Source organism: Nuphar pumila, chromosome 1, assembly GCF_984573655.1.
Source record: "Nuphar pumila chromosome 1, dmNupPumi1.hap1.1, whole genome shotgun sequence".
Lineage (NCBI taxonomy): Eukaryota > Viridiplantae > Streptophyta > Magnoliopsida > Nymphaeales > Nymphaeaceae > Nuphar > Nuphar pumila.
The window spans coordinates 121,511,774-121,518,714 of record NC_143249.1 but is presented as its reverse complement, the minus strand read 5'-3'; positions in this window follow the sequence as shown (position 1 = coordinate 121,518,714).

Here is a 6,941-nt window from a genome sequence, read left to right as displayed (position 1 = left end):
AAGTCTTATGCATGTAAAACTCTGTGGAGGCACTTAAATTCAGAAACATGCATTATACTGAAAACTTGTACCCAATACGGCATCAAGTTTCAAGTTCAATTCAATCATATAGTATTTGACCAACTGTGCCTGTGAAGATCTTCTAGAAGGTTTTTACTCATGTTATTAATATACAATAGCTTTATGGTCAATCAAAGCCAAGCTGATTGAGGTGTCAATAGAGTTAACTTTGCTGATAGTGGAGTTTGAAAGTGCTGGTGGAGTTTCCCTTTATGCTTTGTTGACTGTTTTTTCTATGCTGATTGAATTGTCTTAGTTACGTTTTGCAATTCAGTATAGTTTGTTATCTCTCACTAAACCCCCTCTTTATTTTCCACAAAACCCTGGTTTAATCCATTATCTAAGCCCTCAAAGAACTTAGTCTATTGTTTATTCTTCATCTCTTGCTAAACCCTTGCAATTTTATCAAGAAATTGTTTTTCGATACTTCCTGATAACAAGCTGATTACTCTTTAGCATGATAGTCATAGCAGTTAGCTAGACTGGAACACAAGAAAGAGTGAAGTAGTCTTAGCTTAGATATCAATGCAAATTACTGCAACTTTGAGATCCCTATGATAATTCTAGACATAATGGCCCACAAGGGCTCCGCTCATCTGGTAGGGGAATTTATGAAGTCACCAAGTTCACATGATATCACGAGTTCAAAATCCATGGGGGCAACCCATGCCGCAAGGTGGAAGCTGGGTGTGCTCCCCAGTGGGCAGAGGAGACCTTAGAGTCGAAGCTAAGCCAACGATGCATCGGACCAATTCAAGGCCATACAAAGGCATGATGCCTTTTCCATGATAGAGAACATGTCTCATTCTCCTGTTTGTGGCAGCCATTGTTACCTCAACGCTGCTTGTATGGCGGTTGCTAATGGAGACCATGGTCTGCCTATTTCAATCACCATCAAAGTCACCATGTTTAAACCTTTGGGTTGAATAAGATAGCTAGACCAGTTAAAGTCACACTATCTTAATTGAGGGATCTTGAATTCGAAACCCATTGCGTTACGAAACAAAAAAAGAACAAAGTTGAGGTTGGAGGAGAGGCTGCTCTTATAGATTCTTATGTGGAATGAGATATGCAAGGGACTTAATAGAAAAAGTATTTTTTTAATATTTTTTAATATTTAACCTTATAGATCTTATCTATATAGTTGTTTAGTAGAAAATGGGTTTTGGATTATGTGTTTGCAACAGTTAAGCAGATTTTTCAAGGGCTTCAAAAATCAATGGCCTACAATGTACCAAAATTTCATCAATAAAAAAAAAACATATTTGCGTGGAAAGTGATCCAAGAAGCAAGCTCTACCAAACAACGCATACTAAACACATCTGTATGGCCAGATTGGGTGGATGTTGCTCGCACCTAAGATTTTCCAACGGGATTGTTTATATTGTAGACAGTAGCAAATATACATCTGTATTCAAGTACTGTTTTTTTCCAAACAAACTCTCTTTCCATCCAATACATCCTTTGCCATTGGATATACTTACAAGAGAGACTGTATTATAAATCTTTTATTTTTGCAACCTCATCGCTCTATCGACTTTAGAATTAATGATTTTTTCCAATGTAATGATAACGGGGTTTTATAAGCATTTTTACAAGCTAAAGCTAAAGTTGATAGCTCTTGCATCTGGCTGGAAACTATCGCAAGACTCGAGTGCCTCCGCACGCATTAATGCTCATGCTACAAGTTTTCCTGAATATCAAGAGGGATAGAATATGTGGGTAGGCAAAAGTTCATGGTTACCATCACGTATTGGATTGAAAGAGACACCAACCCTTCAAACAAAAATGATCATTCTATCCATAGAGATTCATCAATCACTAGCAAAGTGGGGGGACTCTTTTGTAGGATGGATGGATAACTAGGCTAGAACCCCTAGTCAATTTGTGTCACAACTGGGAAAAAGTTAGTGTAAATAAAGAGATGTAAGGCAACATGTTGGGTCACTTTCAATGTAATCGGTTGGATGCGGCAACAAGAAAAAGGTGGAACCATGTCACACATCTGACAATGGACCAAGGGCCTGGATTAGATTCCTACAACCTTATTATCAAAAGCCAAATTCATTGGGAGCAGAATCTCCTGTAGCTTGGTCCATACATGATCAGGTTTGTAATAGTTTTTTTTTTCTAAAATCCAGAAATTTAATTTAATACAAAATTTATGAGAATCTTTTAATAATTAATTAATATTATTTAATTAATAATATAGGTTAGTATATTACGTTGGATTATGAGAGTGGATCCTACATTGGATCGTAGACTCTTTAGATAGAATACATAGTTCATATAGGAGAAGAGTCCAACTAGTAATATAGGTTAGTATATCATGTTGGATCATGAGAGTGAATCCTATATTAGATCCTAGACTCTTTAGATAGAATACATAGTCCATGTAGGAGAAGAGTCCAACTAGAAAACCCTTTAGAGAGAGAGATTGAGTTTCTCTATATAAAGGAGGCTGAACCAACTAATTAGAAAACACTATTAAAGTTTTTTGATAAGAGGAGAGATAGGAACACATTTTAGAGAGGAAGAGAGCAAAGGAAGAAAAAGATCGACCAACCTAAGTGAGCGTTGAAGCTTATGTGAGTTTTCTTTCATTTTTTTTCAGTGACTTGGTTGTAAGAGCCGATCACACTCATTTTTTTCTTTCATTTTTAAGTGTTTGATTTAATACAAGGTCTATATCTTGGTTGTAAGACCCAAAAAATTTTAGTAAAAATTTTGAATAAATCCACGAGGTATTTTATGTGAAAATAGCATATGAACCCGAAATACGAAACAAATCGATTTCAGCGAGCCAATTATATTTATGACGTACATATCTTTGCAAATATATGATCAAACAGTTAGAAAGCCATAACTTTTCTTCTGAGTAAAATTAAGAGATTTGTATGAGCCAACTTTTTTAGTTTCATCGATACGAAGAGAATGGTGCACTCAAATTTTTTTGTGAAAAAATCGACGAAACCCCAAAAAATTTATGAGACCCACAAAAATGTTGGTGGGCCTCACATAAAAATATCTTGTGGGACCCACAAAATATTTCATAAAAAATTTAAGTGGGCCCCACAACAAAGAAACCACTTGTCCTTATCCTGAAAGAGAGGAGGATAAGGCTTATCCTTAAGAAATCCTCCACCCTTTGCCTATAAATAGAACCCCCTCTCCTTTTGGAAAAATTGTCTCCCCTTCTCTCTCTACTTGTTTCTCTCTCTAAAACCTCCCCCACCTAGCTTAGCCTATCTGTTCTCACTTGACCTGGTTCTAACCTAGCCTGAGCTTGCTTGACCTAGCTTGAACCTAATTGGGTCTAGTCAAGCTTGATCAAGTCAACCTCTTTTGGTCCTAGCCTAGGTATGACCCACCTAACCTAGACCTAGCCTACTTGAGCTAAGTCCAAACTCACCTAACCTAGTTGACTTGGACTGAACCCAGTTTGATCCAAACCACTTGGTCTTAGCAACTTGACCCACTTTTCCTTTTTCTCAACTAAGTTGAACTCATCTGACATAGTTTAACCTCTCTAAAGATGGTTCAAACCCAGTTTAGCTGAAACTTGGTTCGAAGCAACTGAAGCCATTTTCACTTGCAGGAGTGTAAGTTTGCATGCCGATCTCTCTCTATCAAGTGATTGCTAGTTGTTGTGGTGTGGTTTAGATTGTATACATTTCTAAAAAGAGTATTTGACCCTAGTACTTGGTTGACACCCTCTACGACACTTCGGTATTCATGCACGTACCATTGTGACTATTATTGAATATTTATGTTAAAAATATAGTATATGCATTCTTAAAAATAGTATCTAGCCCTAGTCCTTAGTTTATGCCTTCTAGGATACTTCAGTGTTCACGTATGTACCATTGCGACTATTGTTGGATATTTTTTTGTTTCTCGCATATATATGTATTTGCTTATACTTTTAAGATTGCCGTCACGTTGAATAATGCTAAGGCTCTTGCTTTCTGCTTTTCACATATTACATATATATGTATTTTCTTATGCTTTTAAGATTGTCGTTGCATCGAACAATGCAAAGTCTCTTACTTTTTTGCAATTTGATTATGCATTTAAGATTGCCTTCACGTCGAATGATGACAAGTCTCATGTTTTTTGCAAATATATATGTATTTGCTTTCTACAAGTTATTTAGTTCGATTTCTCTTGACGAACATTAAATATGCTTTGAATTTTACTACCGCGCTATATCGGATAGGCTCCCGCTTATATTATATATAGCTGCGCATAAATGAGCATTCAAATGAAGATCAACTCCTATCACCAATGCGATTCCATATGTCGCTCCTCGATCAAGATTTTAATTAACGAAATAAGCTCCTATTGAAAAGGCTTTGCCCTTGCACAAAATTGCTTTTTTCATGAAAACCTAAGTTACTTGTGCATGGCCTAGCTAAGGCCTAAGGTTCTAATAAACCCTGATAGATGCAAAGTATGCACAACAGTGCACATTTATCTCTGAGTTAAGCGTAGCATTTTCTCCGTCAAAGAGAGAAAGTGCTGCAAAAAATTTTGAAAAAAATGCTCATCGAGCTTAAAAGAACACACACTTTCTTCGTCAAATAGAGGAAATGTTGCTAAAATTTCTAAAAGAAGCTCAACCAACTTAAAAACAACGCAATACGTACTCCATCAAAGAGAGAAGGTGCTGCCAAAATTCTGACAAGTACTTTCTACAAAGTATAAAGGGTCATCCCGCTTCCTCCGTCAAGTAGAGGAAGTGCTGCCGAAATGTTTAGCAGAAGACTTGCTTGAATGGCATAATGATGCCCTTTTGTCGGAACACTGTCAGAATGGCTCCTTTCACCTTCACTTTTAAGGGCACCCTACTCGTAAGGGTCGGTGCACCAGAGTAGTTGTTGCACTTTGATTAGGCCAAGTGCTCATTGCGGCTACATACGCTGAGCAGTCAATTCATTGAGATTATGGTATATGCATGTTTATGTGAAATACTGTTGTACAACTAGACTCATAAGGGCTAAAGTGTCGAAGTTTGTTATCTACCCGAAAGAGGTGAAGTGCTTGTGATGGTCGTAGATACCAAGAGTAGAGTCAATCATGCATATGAATAAAAATTAATAATAGTTTATGGACCACACGATTGGACCGTGCTTTGGAATACTGAATGGGGTTGAGGTACATATTTTCTTAGTTCGAATATCCCACAAGTAATGGTTAGACCGCCAAACCCCTTTATGATTATTGCTCTCCGTGAAAGACGATGATGATACAACCACGAGTGACATGTACTTATCATGAACCAAAGAGTTCAAGAGACCTCCTGTCACTCAGGAGGTTTGGAGGTTGGGTTATCCTTAAGATCTGAGGATTGAACCCCACTACTACAGTAGAGGATGCATCCGAAATAGTCTGGTAGGGTTATTCGGTATGAGTTCTACTGGCCTACCATAGACAGTGTCATCAGGCCTCTGGAGTATCTAAAATACATAGAATAATAAACTCCCAGAACGTCACATTGGTGCCAAAGTTCAAGCTTCTCCCATGCACCAGGGAGTGAACGATTAATATCAAAACAATGCATTAGTTCTAGATTCAGTGATGTATGAATGAATATGCATTGTTCTGACAAGTCTTACATAACCTTGTAAAATGTGTCAAGATCGGTATACCATTGGAACGATAGGGCAAAGACCCGTGTTATATCCGCATGACTAAGCTAAGCTCGAGGAGCTCTCACTTGGATTCATGGGATACATATGTGCCAAGTCTTGGAGACTTGAGCTCGATGTTCTATTTGATGCCTTGAAGTGACTCACGTGATATATGCCAAGTGTTAGAGACTTGAGCGAAATGTTCAAATCATGGCCTGAGGAGGCTTTCGTGATATATGCTAAGTCATGGAGACTTGAGCATCATTATTATGAATTATGACCCTAAGTGGTCAGTGTATTTTCTCGAGTTTATACTTGAGTTGATCTGAATGCTTTCTTACCAGACCAACAATGGTTCTGACCCCGTTTAATGAGAAATACAAGTATTGAATCTGCAATGCGATATGTGAAGCAAGGCGCCATTGAGTTCTAAGGTTTTTTCAGACAATGTTGTACCACTTCCTTTATAAAAAATCAATTTAATGGAATACTGCTTTTCTAAGCAGTAATGATTGTAATAAACAACTTGTTTTTACAAGTGGAACACTTTGGTGGTCAATGAGTGCTTGACCACATACCTGTGACTTGCCCGATGTTTTCTAAAATTGAAAACCTCATTATCATCTATTTTTGCTACTAAAAACTTTTTCTAAGTTCTACTGCAAAGAAAAAAAGAAATCCATGAATTTTCGACTTAGTATTATTTTGGAAATCTGGGGCATTACATTGGTTTTGGACAACAACCACTTGTGTTAGGAAGAGATCTACAATATCTTACATGTTTCGAGGGTGTTTTAGGAGATCTTTATCGCGTTCTGATCTTTGTTCTCCTATGCGCAATTTTATTCATTCGTATTGGCATTAAGGTACAAGATATTTATATTGTTTAACATATTTAGGATTTAGTATAGGTTGATTCAAGCATGAAATCGAGTTAATGTGATTCGATTCATGTTGAATTTGTTTTTAAAACCCTATTTCATTTTCAGAATAATCGTTTTAATTTATAGGAGTGATTTAACCCATTTTTGGTGAAAAACAATTTAGATCCGTGTTTAAATTTATGTTATAGGTTAGATTTAAGCAGAATACTAGATACATTTATGCCTAAATTTAATATCATTTTGATGGATTATAAATTTATTTGGAGATTTTCATAAACTTGAAATCTTTTTTGAAAATCATTTTTGAGAAAAACATATTTTCTTGTATAAAATGTTGGATCTTATGTTTGATTCATGATATGTA